Below are 21,645 nucleotides of genomic sequence, written 5' to 3' on the forward strand. Positions count from 1 at the left end.
GTCTCTCTAGAGATAATAATTTCCCTTCACTTGAAAGTTTTATAAGTCAGTTTCCCATTGCTGTGCCATAGTACGCAGAAAAAGAACTTGGGGAAAGAAAGATTTGTGTTTGCTCACAATTTTGAGGTTCTAGTCCATGGTCAGTTGACTCCATTGCTGTTAGGCACGTGGTGAAACAGAAACATCAAGGCAGAAGGGCATGATACTGCAAAGCTTCTCACCTCGTGGCACCGCCAGGAAGGAGAGAGAGAGAGAGAGAGAGAGAGAGAGAGAGAGAGGAGATGGAAGATTGGGGCTGCACAAGATACAGTCCCCAAGGGCATGTCCCAAGATCTCACCGCCTTCAATTTGAGTTTCCACCACCTCTCAATAGTCCACTCAGTTATGAATTCATCAATGAATTAATACATTGATGAGGTCTGAGTCCTCATGATCCAATCACTTTCCTAAATTTCTACCTCTGAACAATCCTGAGCAATGCTGCATCGGGGACCAAGTCTTCAACACATGAGCCTTTGGAGAACATTCTAGATCCAAGAGTAAAATAATTATTATTTGATGGGCACTTCATATTCTTCACTGTGGTGTGTTTGGTTGTATTTTTATCATCTTAAGATCATATCAGGAACTGCTCTAGAGACACCATATAAATGAACCAGTGAACATCTCAATCATTTCTATATTTGAGAAATTTGTTCACTGTAACCAAATGATTTTCATAAATCCCATGAATGAGCTGAATTTCTTCAGGAAATACTTTGGAAGCACACACTTGAGAATCTAACTGAACCAAGAGCTGAAAGAGATTAAAAAAAAAAGAAGAAATGACAAAAACCACATCAAGGTTTATAGCAGCTCAATTCATAATAACCAAACTATGGAACCAACCTAGATGCCCTTCAACAGATGAATGGATAAAGAGAATGTAGTATATATATACAGCAGAATATTAGCCTTAAAGAAGAATGAAATTATGGCATTTTCAGGTAAATGGATGGAGCTGGAGAATATCATGCTAAGTGAAATAAGCCAGCCAATCCTCCCCCCAAAACAAAGCCTGACGTTTTCCCTGATAATGCAGATGCTAATTCACAATGAGAAGGGACAGGACAGCTAGGGAAAAATAGAGGTACTTTGCATTAGGCAGAGGGGAGTGAAGGAAGGGGAGGCAGTGAGAGGGTAGGAAGGCAGAGTAGAATGAACTGTACATTATTATCCTATGCACATGAGGCACATGAGCCTTGTAATCAAAACCAGTGTGATTACAAGACCAGTGTGATTCTGCAACATGTACAACAAGAAGAAGTTATACTCCATTTATGTATGATATATCAAAATGCATTCTACTGTTATGTATAACTAATTAGAACAACAACAACAAAAAAGAAATGTCATGTCTGGCCCTTTTTTATGCTTCAGTTGGGGAGCCAAAGATAGACCCAAGAAAACACAGACAATACACATTGCTTCTCTCTCTTGCCCACTCTCCATTCGTTGACATCATGGAGTCCTTCTTTAGCTTCTACCTACCCACCATGGCCATTATCACTGCATCAATCTTTATGACTAACCCTCACCACCACTTACACACACACACACACACACACACACACACACACACACACCTTGCTCTCCCTGTGTAACCTAGAACACTGTGATCTTGCCATAGAGTCCTCAATATCTGCTAGAATGTAGTTCAATGATAGATGCTTATCATGCACATGGCCCTGGGTTCAATCCCTAGCACACCATGTAACAAACCAAAAAGTAAGCATAAACACGTCTTATATACCTGTAGTCCAAGTTATTTGAAAGGCTGAGGCAGGAGGATCCCTTGAGCTCAAGAACTGTTAAGACCCCGGTCAAAAATAAATAAATAAATAAGGATCAGAATTCTCAGTATCCTTGTTCTTAATCTTTCCAACTCTGGATCAATTGTTTAGTCTTTGTTCTCTATCATTGAGAACTCCAGGAGAAAAAACACGAAACCTCTTAGATACCTGGGAGGAAGTCCCGAGAGACCAGTTAAGACTGCTAACCTCCTAATTAGAATGGAAGTTCCTTGAGGACAGGAACTACAGTTAACCCCAGAGCACCCCAGCAAGATCAATAAACCTTGGATGGAATAAATTAATCCCACAAATAAGAAACCAGAGGGATCAACAGTCTTTGACAAATAATCTAATTTTTAAAGCATTCATACCTAGATGTTTAGATGAGGATAAACACGTGGACTTTGTATGTGCTATTCCAAAATAAAGCATTCAAAAAAGCAGCCCCAGAAGGGCCTGCTACCTGTGAAACAACTAGTAAGAGATACTCTCTGGGTTTCAGAGTTGTAAAACTCTTCAATCTTACAACTCTAAATGGTTTCTAACTTAAGAGTGTCTTCCTGTTAGCGGAAGCAATGGCGTGAGATCTCACCATAGGACACCACCTCTAGAGCTTCACCAAGTAGGAGGAGCCATCCTCGGGTCATATCTATGTTTCCTCCATGAAAAAAAAAAAAAAATAGAAGAATCTCTCCATCCATGTTAACCACAAAAGCAAATGCTGAAGGATCCTGTAATATCTCATTTTTAGAAAGGGGAAAGTTCACCTTCCATCAGGGCAGTGGCCACCGTGAGGCATGAGGTTTCCGGGGGACCTTGCTGCCTGAACAGGAGGCCCCAGGGAGTCCTGGGTTCTTGGAGCCCACATGGGAATGTGGAACACTCTTTCTTTAAGTCAGGGGCAAAGCTCCTCCCTGCTGACTGGGGACCACTGCTCTGCCAAGCAGATCTCTGGAGGCTGTGAACCTTGTAAGAGCTTTGCCAAGAGCACACCAAATGCTGCCCGATTCTCCTACCAATGTAATAATATCTGACAAGAGGCTGATTGGACAGCACACAGTGTCATTTCCTCTAATTAAGGAACTCTCAAGAAAAACTGAAATAGCCATGAAGCACTGTCAGCAGAGCAATCAGTGCCCACAATTAGCTGTCAACTCCAACTCCTGGGCTGAGCATTTGTGGGGAGCCGGGCCAGTTGTTATGAGTTTCCAAATCAGCACTGCAGCAGGAGTCAAAGATGACAAGGACAGAGAGAGGGACCAGAGACTGCTGCACACCAATGGCGCCTGCATCAACCTCCTCTGGTGAGGGGACCGGCAGGGTGCGTCACTGCAGAAGCTGCTGCCCGGTCCTGTGAGTGCGTTTGAATGCTTGTTGTTTGGAGGCAATGCAGAGATCTAATGAAGAACACTACAGCCAGCTTCTCCAGCAGCTGGATATCTGCTGGCTGCAGCCGGAGCTGTTATATGTCCTCAGTGACCTTTCTTTTCCTGAACAATTCCACCCATTCTTTAAAATCTATAAGCAGCTCCTGCCCTTCTCCTTTATGTGAGCTTCAACATACATGAATTCTCCCTTTTTCAGCTTCCCTATTACCACAAGGGCATTACTAGCAGGAGTTGAGAAGACAGATAAAGCAACAAATAGAACATGATTGTCACAATACATAATAATATATAACAATTAGCGAATGATACCCTCACACATGCATACAAAACAATTATTAGGAGGAACATCATTTTTCCTTCCCAACCATTTCTGCCTGGGCACATGAAACAAAACTGTCTCCTAGAAACTATTAGAAAATAATTCCTCCCTGTCACTAAATCCTTTCACCCCCAAAGGAGTGACTTCTTGAATTGTTGAGATTGAGTATGGTTAAGTGCATAGAGGTCTGGTCACCCTTCCTTCTGTTTCTGCATTTTTCTTTCCCATAAACAAGATTTTGGCAATAAAAGCAATGGAGAGCTCAACTATGGTAGAACCTCTTCATAATTTTAGCTCATTCTCCAACCTAGGATCCCTGGTCACAGAGCTAACCTGTGGCTCCCTGTTGGCCCGGCATCTGCATTTGGTTCTCTATCAACAGCAAGCCTAACCCTGATTGCTCTGCTGCAGGAATCTGCCCAACATAAAGGCACAATGACCAGTCTCCCCTGTAGATCAAGGTGACCACTGAGATTAAAGCAGAACTCTTTGGCCAGGACAGACAAGTCTTTACCGAACACACAAATGAAAAGCATGACCTCGTGTCCTTCTCTGGTTATTTGCTGGGAACACATATGTGATGGTCACAAAGTCAACAAGATACTTTAAAACAATTTAATGATATTTCCAGAAAACTTGACTTCCTGTCTCTTGCTAAATGGGGAAGAGGGATGTGTTTAAAAGATCTGAGTCTAAAAGGAAAAGGAAAGCAGAGGCTAGCTAATCCTACCTTGTGGCTAGCATTTTTATGGAACCAAAGGAAAGAGAATAGCTTAAGAATTGGGATAGATGTAAAGTTAACCTTCACCAAAAGTTGAGAAAACTATCCTTTGAGCAGCCCCCTCCCATCATTCCAACACATAATGCTTAAAGTTGGGAAGATTAAAAACTTGAGGGCTCTTAGCAAGAACCTGGATAGAAGAATGGGTTCTCTTACCAGGACCCTGTGGGCCTAGTTCAAAAGCATGAAAAGCAGCTTCATTCAAGAACCTGTTTTTTGAGCAGACACCAAGATGGAGAGAGGGAGACCTGCCTCAGGAGGCAGACTCCACAGGCGGCTTAGTCTGTTTGGATTCTATGAAAAATACCACAGAGTGAGTGGCTTATAAACAACAAACACTGATTTCTCATGGTTCTGGAGATAAAGGTGCCAAAAGCTTCAGTGTTTGGTGAGGGGGTCTTTTCCTAGTGCATAGACAGTCCTTGCTATGTACTCACGCAGTGGGAAAGGCACACAAGTTCCCTCAGTCTTCTTTTTTAATTTTTTTACCACTTTTTAAAAAATGTTTTTATTAGTGCATCCTAATTATACATTATAGTGGGTTTCATTTTGACATAATCATATGTGCATAGAATATAATTTGCTCCATTTAAGTCCCCACATAGCACTTTAAAAAATACTAGATTGATTTCCTTTGCAATTAATGGTTTCCTAGCAGGTGAAAACTCAAGACAATAAACCTTTTAAAGTATACAATGTGAGAATATTAAAGAGATGCATTAATATCGAGAATTTTTGAGCAGCTGAGGAAGACAACCTGAGCCGCTCATCGCAGGGAGCCTGCTGCATTGTGGGTAATTTCCCTTAGAATTTCCTCAGGCTGCAGGTGAGGTGGCACAGGCCTGTAATCTCAGCAGCTCAGGAGGCTGAGGCAGGAGGTTCACGAGTTCAAAGCCAGCCTCAGCAATAGCAAGGCACTAAGCAACTCAGTGAGACCCTGTCTCTAAATAAAATACAAAACAGGGCTGGGGATGTGGCTCAATAGCCAAGTGCCCCTGAGTTCAATCCACAGTACAAAAAGAATGCCCCAGGCTTCTTTTTAAGGGCACGAATTCCATTTGTGACAGCTCCACCCAATTATCTAATCACCTCATGAAGACCCTCACCTCTTAATGTCATCACTTTGGGGTTTCAACATGTGCATTGGGGGTTGGGGAGTTGGCCAGACATTCAAATCCTAACCACAGGTCTAGAAATCCTTTTAAGAGGAAACACCAGGAAAATCACTGCTAGAAGAGTCAAGGTTTTAGAATGCTAGGAACACAAAGCTCAAGGAGGAAATTAAAAAAAAAAAAAGATTTAAATATTCATAACCATGGTAATTGTTCAATTAAACTAAGTTGAATAATTTAGCTACAAAATGCATTTAAATTCATTAATTTTGTGCCTTGTACCTCAGGGTATCCTTAGAGTTATCTTCACAATATTTTGATAGGAAGAATTTTAATCTCATTATTTAAAGTAGAGTTGGCTACAAAAAAAAAAATTGAAACTGTGATTATGTAAAACATTGCTTCTCAACCATTCAAGTGCATATGGATCACTCTTATCAATCTTGTTTAAATGTAAATTCAGATTCATCAGGTCTGAGCTAGGACCCCTGATTCTGCTCTGAGCGGATGCTGATGCCATTGAACCCAAGTATATACAAAAGTAACCAAAATAGTTCTAGCATCATATGAAAGTATAAATTACTGGGACAGGAGCAGACTTCATGGATCAGCTATGCCTTCTAATCAGCAGTGGAGTCAATCTGTCAGGCATCGCATGGGCTCACTTTCTGAGTAGAAAATGGCCCCGATCACAGAGGAGGTATGGGTTTATATAGGTGACACACTGGGAGATTAACTGACCATTGAAGACTGTAGCAGAACATATCAGTTTGGGGCATTCAGAAAACATGTTATAAGAATCTGAAATTTATTTTAACTGGGCAGAGTTAGTATAGGACAAGAAAAGAGAGTCCATTGCACGGTCACTGGGGAAGGATGTATTAGGAAAGGATCGATGTTATCAGTGCTTCACTGCTTCCCCCCTCCCTCTTCCCAGGCCACTGTTTTTGAGGGTTGTCATTTCCATTCACCAAGACCACCACTGGAGTAACAGTAACATCAAAGGTTAAATACATCCAAGCTGGAAGTCGAGGGAACCACTTCTGAGATGGCAGGGAACCATGAGGATCTGTCGGAATTAGTGATACACTCCTTAGTTCCACAGACCTCAGTAGTCCTCTTTCTAATCCTTTATTTCACACTCCTCTTCTGGGCACTTCTCCAGGACACCTGTTCTGCTCTCTTCTTGTCTTTTTCATCTCCCTCTCATGAAGACAATTCTGTCAGGGAGAAGAAAGTCTTCCTCTGTCCCTCACCCCAGACCTCACATTAAGATATTCTGGATTGTTCAATTCCTGCCACTGAGGCCTATTGCCTGGGAGGAAAAAAAAAAAAAAAAAGACTGGGAATGACTGGCCCAAATGTATTGCTACAATATGTAACAACAAATCACACCATTATGCACAACTATAATGCACCAATTAAAAATATGAAAAAAATTGCCAGGTGCTGTGGCACATGCCTATAATCCCAGCAGTTTGGGAGGCTGAGGCAGGAGAATTGTGAGTTCAAAGCCAGTCTCAGCAAAAAGCAAGGCACTAAGCAACTCAGTGAGATTCTGTCTCTAAATAAAATACAAAATAGGGCTGGGGATGTTGCTTAGTGGCCAAGCAAGTGCCCTGAGCCCAATCCTCAGTAATCACACACCCCTCAAAAAAAAAAAAAAAAAAGAAAGAAAGAAAGAAAATGTATATATAAGAAAAAAAGAAGGAAAAAAAGGAAAGTCAAATATAGCCAACCCAAGAAAAGAATAACATTTTAATCCTCTCTGTTTTCCTACTAAGTTTTGGATTATGGTTTTCTGCTTTCTTTTGGTTCAGCTTTTATTCATTTCTGACTGGCAATTTTATTTGCACCAAAACTTACATCAGTGACTCTTAAAATGATGCAACACAGTTTGGCATCCACATATACTGTAGAAAGGCACCAAGAATATCAGTCTCATCCTAACAACAAGAAAAAGTTACATAATCAACAAAATCATAACTTGTATTGAGCCCTTCAGAAAGCAAGGCCTCAAGGCAACCAGGGGAACTAATTTGCAAATAGTGAAATGCCTCTCCAAGAGGAAACAGGACACATACACTGTCCCTTCTGGCAGGACATAGTAGGAAGAGGTGGCCATCATAAATGCAGACATGAGAAAACAGCTAAACTTTGAATGAGTTTTTAAAGGACAAGTATGGGCTAGCAAGGCAATGTAGAATCCCTGGGAGCCTCAGAAGTATGAATTCAATCTCTCTCTCTCTCTCTCTCTCTCTCTCTCTCTCTCTCTCTCTCTCTTTTTCAAGCTTTTTTTTCCCACCTGTCTGCAATAGGTGCTCATGAGAATGCTTCCTTTAGTGGGACACAGGCAAGAAATTCTATCAATTTTTCATAATTTTATTTCAAATTAACCCACAGGTTTCAACCACTGGACAAGGAGCAGAAAACCTCCCCAATTCTCATGTCAGAGCAAAGATCCTTTGGTTCTTGGAAAGGGACAGAAGCAATACCCTGCCATCTGCCCCAAGGAAGAACAAGAAACTCTCAGGTCCAGAACCCTGCACTGACACAAACAGGAAGTCTGCTGTCACTGAGAGAGGGGCAGGAAACTCTCTCTCACCCAAGACACCCCACAGATACAAGGCAGAGACTGACCACTATAAAGAGCAGGAAACTAACAAAGCTCAGCCCCAAGGCCAAGATATAAAAGGCCTAAGACTGAGGTTAACCAGAAGAACTGAGAAACCATCTTCACAGCTTTGCACTGAGCAATGACCAAGAGCAGTCTACTGCTAAGAGATAGTACAAACACAGAGAAAGATCACGTCTGCGGAGCAGGTGTGGAAGATCATCTGGAAGCAGGTGTGGAGCAGGTGTGGAAGATCATCTGGAAGCTGAGGATGGAGTAGAACACTGACAGTTTGTTATACCAAACAAAACTCAGCATACGGCAACTCACTGGAGAAATCGGAAGTCTTGTACACTTCAGTTAACGACAGAAATTAGAAGCACAACCCCACCCAAACTCACTACTAACAAATAACATTGCCAAAAACCAACAAGATTGACTCAGTCTCTGTCAACAGCCTTACAGAAGGAGAGATATATTCATTATTTAATTAATTAACCAGTATTCTATGAAGAGGGACTCTAGAGAATGGAAGAAAATCTTTGCCACCTGCACCTCATATATAGCATTAATCTCCAGGATATATGAAGAACTCAAAAAACTGAACACCAAGAAAACAAATAACCCAATCAATAAATGAGCAAAGGTGCTGAACAGATACTTCACAGAATAAGTAATAGAATAGGTCAACAAATATATGAAAAAATGTTCAACATCTCTAGCAATTAGAGAAATGTAAATTAAAACTACACCAAGATTCCATTTCATTCTAGTCAGAATGGCAATTATTAAGAATTCAAGTAACAATAAATGTTGGTGAGGTTGTGGGAGAAAAAGTACACTCATACATTGCTGGTGGGAACGCAAATTGGTGCAGCCACTCTGGAAAGCATTTTGGAAAACTTGAAATGGAACCACCATTTGACCCAGTTATCCCACTTCTCAGTATATACCCTTAAAAATCAGCATTGATGCTTCCACATCAATGTTTATAGCAGCTCAATTCACAATAGTTAAGCTATAGAACCAACCTAGATGCCTTTCAATAGATGAATAGATAAAGAAAATGTGGCACTTATACACAATGGAATATTTCAGCCAGAAAGAAGAATGAAATTATGGCATTTACCAAGAAATGGATGGAACCAAGGCTATCCTGCTAAGTGAAATAAGCCAATTCCAAAATACCAAAGGCCAAATGTTCTTTCTGATATGCAGATGCTTACAATAGGTGGGTAGAGAAGGAGAAGAATGGAGGTTCACCAGATTTAACAGATGAAGGGAGGGAGGATAAGAATGGGAAAGATTTTAGAATGAACCAGACATAACTTTCTTATGTTCATATATGAAAACACAACTAGTGTAACTCCACATCATGTTTAACCACAAGTTATACTTCATTTATATATGATATGTCAAAATACATTCTGCTGTCATGTATAACTAAAAATAACAAATTTTTTAAAAAAAACAGTGTTCTATGAACACTGCCTGACCTTTAATTAAAATTACAAGATATTCAACAAAACAAGGAAAATAAAAAACCACTCATTGTCAAGATCAAGCAATCAACAGAACTAGATAGAGAGATGTCCCAGTTATTGAAAGAATCAAAGACTTTAAAATATCTATGATTAACATGTTAAAGACTCTCACAGAGAAAAGAAAAACGATAAATTGCAAGAAAAGATGGAGAGTCTCAGTAGACAGAGGAAAACTATGGGAAAGAATCAAATATAAATTCTAGAAGTAAAAAGGAAATATTGGAAGTGAAGAATTTCTCTGACAGTCTGATCGGTAGACAGGAATAGTTAAGAAAAGAGTCAGTAAACTGAAAGACTGTCAATAGAAATTTTCCAAACTGAAATCCAAAGGGAAAGGAGAACTTAAAAAGAGAGAGAGAGAGAGCTGGTAGTATAGGACCAGGCTATAAATAGTGATATAGGCATGTTATTAGAGTTCCAAAGGAAGGGGAGAAAGAGAGAGGTGAAAAGTGATTAAAAGAGGAAAAAGGACAGGGTTTTTTTAGCATGTAGTACTAGAAAATTTAGTCATTCATATAATATGAGTAACTAAATGATTCATATAACACAAATAATGTGAACTTTGACCTTTCCTCAGACAATACACAAACTTACCTCAAAATGAACCAAATAACTGTACAACTTAACACAGTAAAATTTCTAAAATTTCAGCAGCATATGAAAAAACTTTAGTTCCTCCTTAGCCTCTCTTGCACTTAGAATTATGAGTCTTTGTAATTTTAGCAATGAGAATTAGTTTTTAATATTATCCCATTATAGTTTCAATTTTACATAAAATGGTGTTGAGCATCTTGGGGGAGTGTTTTTTTTTTTTCAAATCATGCACCTGTTTTTAAAATTAAATGCCTTCATATTATGAAACTACTATGGGATGTATTTTGTATACAAACCCTTTATCAAATATGTGTACAATTTCTAAAATAAATAAAATCTTTATACCCTCGGTTTAGCAAGAATTTCTTAGGACACAAAACTATTCCTCCATAAAAGAAAAAAAAACTATAAATTGAACTTCATCAAATTTTTTAGATTACTGCTCTTTGAATAACACTTTTTATAGCATGAACAAACAAGCTGGAGACTGAGAAAAGATATTTGCAAAACACATATTTAATAAAGGGTTTGTATACAAAATACATCCCGTAGTAGCTTCATAATATGAAGATGTATAATTTTAAAAACAGGTGAATGATTTGAAAAAACACTTCCCTAAGATGCTCAACACCATTTTGTGTAAAATTGGAACTACAATGGGATAACATTAAAAACTAATTCTAATTTCTAAAATTACAAAGACTCATAATTCCAAGGGCTGGAGAGTCTGTGGAGGAACTAAAGCTTTCATATACTGCTGATTGGAATGTAAAATGTCATGGTCACTATGGTCACTATGAGAACAGTTTGGGTATATTTTTAAAATAATGTTAAACATGTCCTCACTACAGTTCTAACGTGATGCAGTAAATCCATTCCTAGTAAAGGGCTTATCGGAAAAAGAGGTATGTCTGTTTCTGAGTTTCAGAGAAATGAAAATGCATGTCCGCACAGAGGCCTGCTCATGAATATTTATAGCAGCTTTCTCCACAGTAGCCAAACTCTGTAAGTAACCCGAACATTTATTAATTTGTGAAGGGATAAGTGAACCATGGTTCATCACACAATAGAATTGTACTCAAGAATAAAAGAACAAACTATTGGTATTTACTACAACATGGATGAATCTCAACAAATGTATGCCAAGTGGAAGAAGTTGAAATGAAAAACTATGTACTACACAATTCCACTTACATATTCTGGGGACAAAAAAAGGAAAAATTGAGGGACAAATCAGATCATGGTTTTTAATGGCTGAAACTAGGGAGAATGGATTGAGCACTAAGGACCACTCTTTGGGGTGCTGGGCATAATCTACATCTTGACTGTGGTGGGAGTTGCACCACTGTATATATTTGTTGAAACTTTCCAAATCTTGTCTTTTAAGAGAGTAAATTTTACTGGGTGTTAATTAAAACTCAGAAAAACTAACCAAAACAAATGAATATGATAAATAGTGCCTTGGCAAAAGAATGGACTTGGTCCACTAGCTACCCACATAGAAAAAAAAATTAATCTCGACTCTCTATCTCAGACCATGTATAATGAAATGGAGTCTACATGAATTATAGATTAAAATGTAAGGGTAAAATAACAAAGCTTTCAGAAGAAAGCATAAAATATTTTTGTGATCTTGGCATAAGGCCAAGATTTCTTAAATAAAATGTAATACTACTAACTACAAAGGAAAAAATTGATCCTTGACACTATTTTAAAGGAATTTTCATTCCTTAGAAAGAGAGTAAAAAGAGAAATCAAAAAAGAGGATATATTTGCTGTGTGTGTATGTGTGTATGTGTGTGTATGTGTATGTGTGTGTGTGTGTGTGTGTGTGTCTGTGTGACTGTGTCCTACCAAGGTCTTATGTCCAGAATACATGTCATTTAAAATGTCTATAATAAAAAATATAATTTAAATAAGAAAGGCAACTCAATTTTTTCACATTTTTTAAAACATTTGAAAGTGCTCAAGATATCCAGTAGTCAATTCATCTATGAAAAGATTTGTAGCCACATTAGTCTATAAGGAAATGCAAATTAAAACTAGAATGTTACACTACAAAATACCCACAGGAAGCATTTCAATGAAAGTAAGTAAATAAATTAAAACAGAAAATATCTTGTATTAGAAAGAACATTGAGAAATTAGAACACTCATGCACTTCTGGTTGGAGTGTAAAATTTTGAAACTGATCCAACCATCTCGGAAAACTAATATTATCTTCTAAAGCAGACCATGGATCCTAAGTCCCAGAAACTCCTCTCTTGCACACATAGCCAAAAAACATGCACCAATAATCAAAAGTGTAACAACAAAACTGACTTGAGAAAAAAATACCAAAAAAGTCATAAACTCAATCCATAGGTGAGAACATCAGGCCCAGTTTTATGTCAAGTTCCACCCATACATTCAAATAGCAAGTAATTGCAATATTTTGAAAATCATTCCTGATAAGGAAAATACTATAAAGAAATTTTTAATTCAATCTCACTTATGAATACAGTTTAGCAAACTACATATAAACATATAGCTAAATATAGAAGAATAATATATTATGACCAAGTTGGTTTTATCTCATCATGGCAAGTTAGATTCGGTTTTTTTTTAAAAAATCCATAAATATAAAAAAAAATAACACTTAACATAAGAAAGAATATGTCATTTGGTCATCCCAGTAAATACAGAAAAACATTTAACAAAATTTAGTAAACTAGGAATAAAAGAGAAACTTCTTATTTTCATACCAGCGATTAAATCCAGGGATGCTTTACCACTGAGCCACATCCCCAGGCCCTTTGAACTTTTATTTTGAGACAGGGTCTTGCTAAGTTACTTAGGTCCTCCCTAAATGGATGAGGCTGGCCTTGAACTTACAATCCTCCTGTCTCAGCTTCCAGAACCACTGTGATCACAGGTCAGAGAGAAACTTCTTAATCTGATATAGAATATTATCAAAATACCTCCATCAAATGAGTGTACCATCACTAATTTATTACACTTTAGCTAATGTTGAATATTTGGATTCCCTTTCTTCTTATTTTGTTGAATATTTGTTGAATATTTAGATTCTCTTTCTTTTTATTTTTTGTTATAATTTAGGGTGGAATGGATATCTTTGTGCGCGTTCATCAAATTGCCTAATTTCTTAATGTCTCTGGTTCCTCATGGATAGGATACACCTAACACATCAACTAACTCATATGGGTATGAAAAGGGTTAAATATAACATTGCATTTAGGTCTTAGGGAGGCAGGAAAAAAAGTATGGCTTATAAATCTGAGAAACACTTGTTCTGTATTTACCTCGTGGCGGATCTCCCACAGCACACCAAAGGCTCAAGTCAGATGTCACTCTGTCAAAAACAAAGAAAATCATTATTTTAGATCATCAGGAACTAAGGATATACTTACTATCTGAAGACCCAACCAGTGGTGGGACTGTCACCGGCTCTAGGATTCCTGGGCATCATCTGACACTTTCTTCTATCCCATCCTCTAGCCCTCTAATGCGTGGAGTGTGACCCTGCCGTGGTCCTCATCTGCCTGAGATCTACAGCACTTCATTTTTGCCACAGCCTGGGTGATAATCTAAAACTTGAGCAGGACACTCATCTCCTGAAACCCCTTCCACAATTTCCCCTGACCCCTTCCATGAAGGACAGACTCCTTGCCATGGTTAGTAGGCCTGGCCTCCACTTCATTCTCCTGTCATTCATTCCTGTACCACTCTCTGGGCTCCCACTGCTCCAGTGGTCCTTGAGCTCCCCACTCCTGCACTCCCTGCTGTCGCATGCACTTCTCACTCTGATAGCCCTGTCCTTACCCCTTCCCTACTCCCCTCCACCGGGCTCACTCCCATGCATCCTTCTGATCTCCACCTAAGAGTTGGATCAGCTGCTGCCCTTGATTATTGGACTCCCCGTGAACACGCCCAGAAGGCTGTACTTTTCCTTCTGTAACACCGTACCTGCAACGCGTTTACTCAATCTCTCTGGTCTCCCCTGTGACAAGGAATCATCTCTGTTCTCAGCTGTACCCTCCATGCCTAGCCCAGCAGTAGTCTCCCAGAAGACACTGAAGTCCTCATTGAGTAAATCCTTAGCTTTCCAACTCATCGTTTGATTCATACTGACAATTTCATAGGTGTCTCACTTCAATACCATATTTCATTGTTATGATTCACCGAAGCAATGCATTATATACACAAAGAAGAAAATGGCAGCACATTGAAATGTGATAGAAGGCTAAGACGATATTTTTAATGCTATACTTATTATTGCTTTTTTTAGACATGGTGTTTTATTTTGTCTATAAAATGGAAAATATGAAAAGATAAGTGAAATAAATTGGGTAGGTATTTCCATTTAAATTGGTGTCCCCACAGTATTGTCCTCTATGCTACCAAGAGTATAAGTGGTATGGCATTTCTTGCAAGAAGGCTCAAGGATTGTCTTTGGGACTTTTTCCTAAGTTTATGACATCTTTGAATAAGTATTGATGTTGGCAAGAAAATCTTAGTAATTCGTGTCAACAATTTGATTTCAGCCTAAGACCCACATTTCTTTCTCAATCATCCTATGCATCACTGACAGAAACCATCAAGGGCTTTACTTCATACAAACAGAACAGTAATTTCACACAAGGACAGGCACTGCCACTACAGAGACTCTACAGAGACCTTTGCAAAGTTAACAAAAGAAGAATGCAAGTTCCCTCCCCCGCCCCCCCCCCCAACACACAGACCATATTCACTCACATGTGGTTAGAGGCATGACCACAAATTTTTATTCCTCACGTATTGGGTGGGGACAAATCAGCCCACATTCCTGTAGCCAAGCCCTGGCCCTGTTGCTTCCTATCCAGAGGAAGAAGGCATTTCTGACTTCCCACCACCCACTGGAGGACAGCAGTCTCCCTGAGGAGTCTCTTCTATTTTTTTGTCCTATTAAAAAATGTTTAAAGGCACAGTTTTTTGGTAAATTTAAGCTTATCACAAACCTATCATCACATTAGAACAGAAAGCCATAGTGCCAGAAGTTTCCTAATCCCAATCCAGCATTTCAAAACCTCATGGACTCGGTTTTAAAGACTGAAAAGTGGTTTAAAAATAAGGAGTAAAAGGAGAAAAGCCAATAGACCTCTCTGTGACTCTGTTTCCTCATTCGTAAAATGGACATATAGGACTGGATGATGTATTAGTTCAGGGTGGCAGCAGGAAAGAGATGACATACTCATGAGTGAACTTTAATGAAGGGGACTATTTAGAAGGAATGAGCAAGATTTAGGAAATCACCATGGGGTGGTGACATGGGTGCCCACCATGGGCCAAATCAAAACAGAAACCAAAGGACAGAGAGGCCCATTGGTGTAGTTCAAGGAGATAAGCCTCCCAGGACCCAGAACAGTGTGGGGAAGGAGCAGATTGGGTTTCAAAGGGTGAACAGAGAACATGCAACACACAGATCCTGGGCTGCCCTGAAGCTCCGATTCCCTGTTAGTGTTCTGATGCAGAATCCAGCTTTGTTACGATTCACAATAGCCAAACCATGGACCAGCCCAGTTCTCCACCGATGGATAAAAGGATAAAGAAAATGTGGAATAGATACACAATGAGGTTTTATTCAGCCATAAAGCAAAATGAAAGTATGTCACTTACAAGAAGATGGATAAAACTTGAGAATATTCTCTTAAGTAAAATAAGCCAAGCTCAGAAGGTCAAGGGTCGTATTTTTTTCTAAACGTGGAAGCTAGAGGGGGAAAAAGAAAAAGAAAGGTGGGGAGGAGGGATCTCATGAAAATCAAAGGGAAATCAGGAGAATGGAGGAAAGGCAGGGGGAGGAGGAGGGCAAGAGGGGAGTGCTGGGGAGTGATACCTGCACTCACACCCAGGCCAGAATGATTATTCCATGTTAAAAAGCAGGAGTTATGGAGTGCTCATTCCTAGGACCAACAGAGGTATGAGAGTTTTAAATTAAAGAATCAAGAGGATCCTATTGAAAGTCCATATTGTTATATTATGTGCAATACATCCCACCATTTTGAACAACTATAATATACCAATAAAACGTGAGAAAAAAAAGAATTAAGCTTTGCTGTGGCAAGAAGAAATTTCTGAATATTTATTCCCAAGATTTGAGCAAAATCCACCAGGATACAGCTCCTCCTTATTGAGTGTGCTTAGGTCAGAGAGCAGCTCTTACTCTCTGCTCTCGGAAACAGCTCCCACCTGTTCACTCTCAACAGTCCCTGCTTTGCTTTAACGGAGCTCTTACAAATGTGGGATTCTGTTGGGAGCTACTAATTGATGTTTCTCCCCCATCATCCCTTCGCTTTTCCAGAAGTGGATCAGTCTGTGTTTGCTGCCTTAGAAAAAAAGTTTCCAGCAGAAGTGGGGAGGGGAAAGGCTTTTGACTGTAAGCCAGGCCCTTAATGGGTCAGAGAATGGACATCACAAAGACCTGGAGAAGTACTCACCATCCCTGCACTCACACCCAGGCCAGAATGATTATTCCATGTTAAAAAGCATGGACCTCATTGACATTTCAGTTCCTAAGAAAAGAATTCCTGAATCCTTTCTTACCAATCCAAGAGAGTTAATGGTAAGCACCACGTGGGTCGTTTCCTCATCTCACAACACTTTTAAAATCTCCCATTCTCTCCCTTAACTGGGCCAATACTCCAAGTATCACGTGCCCACCAGTGGTAGCCACGTTCCAAGGGCCAGGAGTTATGGAGTGCTCATTCCTAGGACCAACAGAGGTATGAGATCTTAATTTAAAGAATCAAGAGGATCCTATTGAAAGTCCATTTGAATCCATTGCTGCTTCTCGGAAACTTCTATCATCCCCCACCCTAAAATCCCAGCTGTGGTGCTGGCCAGTTTCTAGCATCTCTTGACTTGGAGAGGAGGTGCCCTGCTCCAGAGCACGTGGGGTTTTGCCGAGCTCAGCCATTAGAGAGATGTCATGCTGTGCTGTGAGAGTGCTCTTAGAATAAAGGGGAATCACACTGGGCTAGAACGAAAACCATTTGGAAAGAAACAAAAATAAGTTTTCAGAGAAAAGCATGTGTTTGCTTCCTTCCAATGAGCCAAATTATTTCCAAGAGGCTTTATCAAGTGAAGGAAGACAATCTTAACTTCTGATAAACAACAATAAATGGAGGAGAGAGGCTGCCATCCCCACTATTCTGAAAAGGGAGTCCAATTGGGGCAGAGAGGTCAGTATTGAGCCAGCTGGATGACTGTGGCCACACTGCTTCACCTCTCCTTCCAGATAAGAAAAATCCCAACTGCAAAACTGCTAGAGATGTGTGATACTTGGAGTATTGGCCCAGTTAAGGGAGAGGTGCACACCTATAATCTCAGTGGCTCAGGAGGCTAAGGCAGGAGGATCGCAAGTTCAAAGCCAGCCTTAGCAACTTAATAAGGTGCTAAGCAACTCTGTGAGACCCTATCTCTAAATAAAATACAAAATAAGGCTGGGGATGTGGCTCAAGGATCAAGTGCCCCTGAGCTCAATCCCCAGTAACTCCCCCAGGGGGAAAAAAAAAAAAGATAATTATTAAGGTCCCTTCCAGCCCTAAGAACAAATGACTTTCAAGCTGAGAAAGGGATTTTCAAATTCAGAATCCAAGGATTTGCCAATGAAAAATGAAGTAAAGAAGGAAGAACAGCTGTGATCAGCCAACAAGGTTCTGGGCTGACAAGAGGAGAAGGAAGCACAGTGCAGACCTTGTCCTCCTGGTGTCTCGACACAGCCTTGGTGCATCTCCGCTCAGAATGGGCTATTGCACGCATCTCAAGAACGCCCTTCCATAAAAGGGATCCTCCCGTGTGGCTCCTCTGTAACATTACACAGAGCAGCTCTGCTGCCACAGCTTCACTCCGCTCCGGACTCAACTTTGGATGAAACTATCCCAACTGCATGATCCGTCAAGTGTAAAGTCTAATCTTTGTTGCTTTTTTGCCAGAGTCCTTAGAAAGAAGAAAGCCAGATGTTGAACTTGTCTGTTTCATGGGAAACTGGGAAGCAAACAGAATGCAGCAAGGCCAATTGTAATATTTTACAGTTTTTGAAAAGCCACCATCTAAACATACCAGAAATAACAAATTTTCAAAACTGACAAAGTCAAATGTCTCTTGAACACCAAAAAAAATAAGCCTGTTAAGAATAATTCTGAATAAAGCAATCTGTCAGTTGTAAAATGCAAGTACTTCTTTATAAATAGTTTGCGTGCTTCCAACTCTCTCAATAAATACCATGTTAACATAGGAAAAATATTCAGAGAGAACTCCATCAACTTCAGAAAACATTAACTTACCAGTTACTTCCGTAACATCAGGCTGGCTCTCCCAGAAACCCTTAACACTTACCAGGGGCAAATCAAACCTATCATGCCTTGCCCAAACCTGCCCCTCCTCTACCTACTCTTTCTCTTCATCACAGAAGCCAGGAGCCTGGGCATCCTAAAATCTTCCTCCTTATCATCTCACCAATAACCAGCTCCCATAGATCATGTCTACTGAACATCTTGGTCCCTCTTCTTCTTGTTGCCACTGCATTAGGTCAAGCCTTCATCCTCTATTTACTAAAAAATTTCAAATCTTGCAGCCTTCCATGTCTTCAACGAATTTATCCAGACTTGTGTTTTATCTTTCTCATATATGCATTTGACATGTCACCCTGTTTATAGCCACTCTTCAAAGTCTCCCTATTGCTTATAGGAAGAACTCCAAATTCAGCATGGTGAGCTTCCTCACGCCCCATGCTCCAGCTTATGAAATTGCTTATAGTTTTCCAATTATTGTGATATTCAGGTCTTCCTGTCCTAACCAACCAACTCCTCCCTGTTACACCCACAAAAAGATCCATCTTTTAATTTTCCTTCTGTCAAGATAAAAACTCCTTCTCCTGGGTCCTTTGTGAGCTGTCCCTTGTCTCTCTTCACCTGACACCATCCTCCTCTTCCACTGCTCATCTGTAGCTGGCCCAGCATGCTGTAGGTTCCGCTTCCCTCCTGAGCAAATCATTCCTGAACTGAGGAGTCCCCTTCCCAACTATCTTCACTGACCTGACTTGAACTCATTCTTTAAAGAAACTTTGGGATTCATGTGACTCCCTCAGAGAGACCTTCTCAGAAGTATTTCTCTCTAAAAGGAAACAGTGGCTCTTTCACCCACTATTCTTTTCCTCTGCTATATTTATCACAACTGATGGCTGTATATTGATGACCATGGTTATTATTTCAGAGCTCATCACCCTCAATGGACACTCACCTCTGTGGAATACACCTACCACTTAATACAAGTTTTTAAATCAATGAATGGCAGCTCCAGTCCCCTTTCTCCATGGATAGTTTTCTGCTAACTCTTACCAAGCAGGCAGAAGAGCCACTGTCCACCTTGTACCTCAGCTGTGCCCTGGACAGACTTATGCACCTATGACGTCTCCTGCAGCTCCCATGTCATTCTTACTAGACTTGGGGCTTCATGTATACAAAAACCAAATTATGTCTCTGAAGCATATGGATCCTTAAGGTATAACAAAAGGGATGCAGAAGAAGACATATTTCTATAAGTGTCAGTTTATAAAGGTAGCAGCAGCATGATTGTGTACCTGGACTTCCATTCTAGATGTTTTTATTTTTTTAATCAAATAACAAATATGAATCTACTATGCTTATTTACTTATTGGACAGTTCTAGCTGGAATAGGGGAAAGGGAACAATTATATTACTTTGGGTACTGGGTACCCTTTCTATGCCAGTGGTCTGTCCTCAAAATCTAGCACAGCATCTACATATTATAGGTGCTCAATAAAAGTTTGATGAATGAATGAATAAAGGAGCTAACAAAAATAAATAATAGGGGCTGGGGTTGTGGCTCATTGGTGGAGCACTTGCCTTGAACATATGAGGCACTGGGTTCGATTCTCAGCACCATGTAATAAATAAATAAATAAATAAATAAATAAATAAATAAATAAATAAATAAACAGATGTTTCTTATCCTCAAAGAATTTACCACTTAAAGAAATAACAGCAGACAGATCAAAATTTTTGAAATCATTATGGATGTCTTCTTATATTAGATTAAACCAAATGAATTTGTTGCTTCTGTAGCACAGTTTCATCTGGGCGCATCTAATATTTATGTGCAGCAGGAGACATGCATACATTTTTCCATTGTGTTTACTGTAAGTTTTAGCCATTTGCAAGATAATTTGCAGTACAAACAACCTGAGTGTATAACCAGGACCAACATTAACTTGGGACATTATTCTGGCTTAAGCCTATTGCCATGTAACAATTACTGGTATTTCACTATTATAATCATATTCTCTATAAATAGTTTACCATCCCAAGTGTTCCAATTTGGATGATAAAGCTCTGTGAGCTGCTAAAATCCTCTTAAGATTTCCTAAGACTTCAGAGAAGAGCCATAAGAAAGCTCTGTTTCTCTATGGACAGATGTTTTCTCCTTTGAAGAGAAAGGAGCACACATGGTCAGACTAACTGCTGGCTATCCTTGGGGCCTAGACATCCCAGGGTGGGGGTCACACTTAGAGAGCCACAGACCAAAAGGAACTAATAAGTAATCATAATCTTTTCTGGCTCCCAATGTGTACCAAGGAGGATCTGATACACAACCCACAGCTGTGCTTCTTATAAGCTCCTTCCACTTCTTACCAAGACTCACAAGTCTTCAAGCAGCTGGGTTGAGGGAGGGGCATGCAGAGGAGGAGCAGTGGCCTTTGTAATCAAAGGCCTCAGGATCACCATCTGGCCTCCTTTCCCTCCAACCCCACTCCATTCCTTTAATGCATCTCTAGTTGTCTCATGTTTGATTATAAAAATCAGGGCACAAATAAGGCAAAGATCCCCTCTCTTTAAGGGACAGGGAAGGAGGAAGAAGCCCAGTAGGTGAAAGCAGAATTATTGGGGTAGGGAGAGGGAAAGGATCTCAAATATTACATATTAACGTGTCACTGCCTCCACCTCCAGCACATAACGCATCATAACACATTAAAAACAAACAAAGGGGCATGGGCTGGGGCTCAGAGGGAGAGCGCTCGCCTAGCATGCATGAGGCACTGGGTTCAATCCTCAGCACCACATAAAAATAAAATAAGGGTATTGTGTCTACCTATAACTAAAAATAAACAATTAAAAAACCAAACAAACAAAAACAAAGAAATGTGCTAGATCAAAAGAAATTTAAGAGCTCTAATAGATCCAATGGAATCTGGATCCAAAAAAAACCTTTTGAAAAAGGGACTATACTTCAGATGATTTTTAGGAACTAGTTAAGGGTAAAGTCTCATGATGTCCCCCCAGCTCCACTCAAGTGTTTCGGGAAGAGAATGTGAATGTTTGTGGGTGAATCTTCCTTAAACATAAGCTTAAACATGTGGGTTCATATGTGGAGTGGATAAAAATAGAAAACAAACACAGCAATAGGA

The 21,645-nt window shown here is 39.8% G+C and overlaps 1 protein-coding gene across 3 annotated transcripts in view; it reads right to left on the minus strand.

The window, feature by feature from the left end:
* Ncald (neurocalcin delta) overlaps positions 1–21,645 on the minus strand; it is a 390,166-nt gene that overhangs the window by 264,055 nt on the left and 104,466 nt on the right. For all 3 annotated transcript variants that reach the window (XM_076835532.2, XM_076835535.2, XM_076835533.2), the window contains exon 2: positions 13,487–13,536. The gene's annotated coding sequence lies outside the window, so the exon portion shown is untranslated. The remainder of the gene's footprint in view (positions 1–13,486; positions 13,537–21,645) is intronic.

This window comes from Callospermophilus lateralis, chromosome 16 (genome assembly GCF_048772815.1).
Source record: "Callospermophilus lateralis isolate mCalLat2 chromosome 16, mCalLat2.hap1, whole genome shotgun sequence".
Lineage (NCBI taxonomy): Eukaryota > Metazoa > Chordata > Mammalia > Rodentia > Sciuridae > Callospermophilus > Callospermophilus lateralis.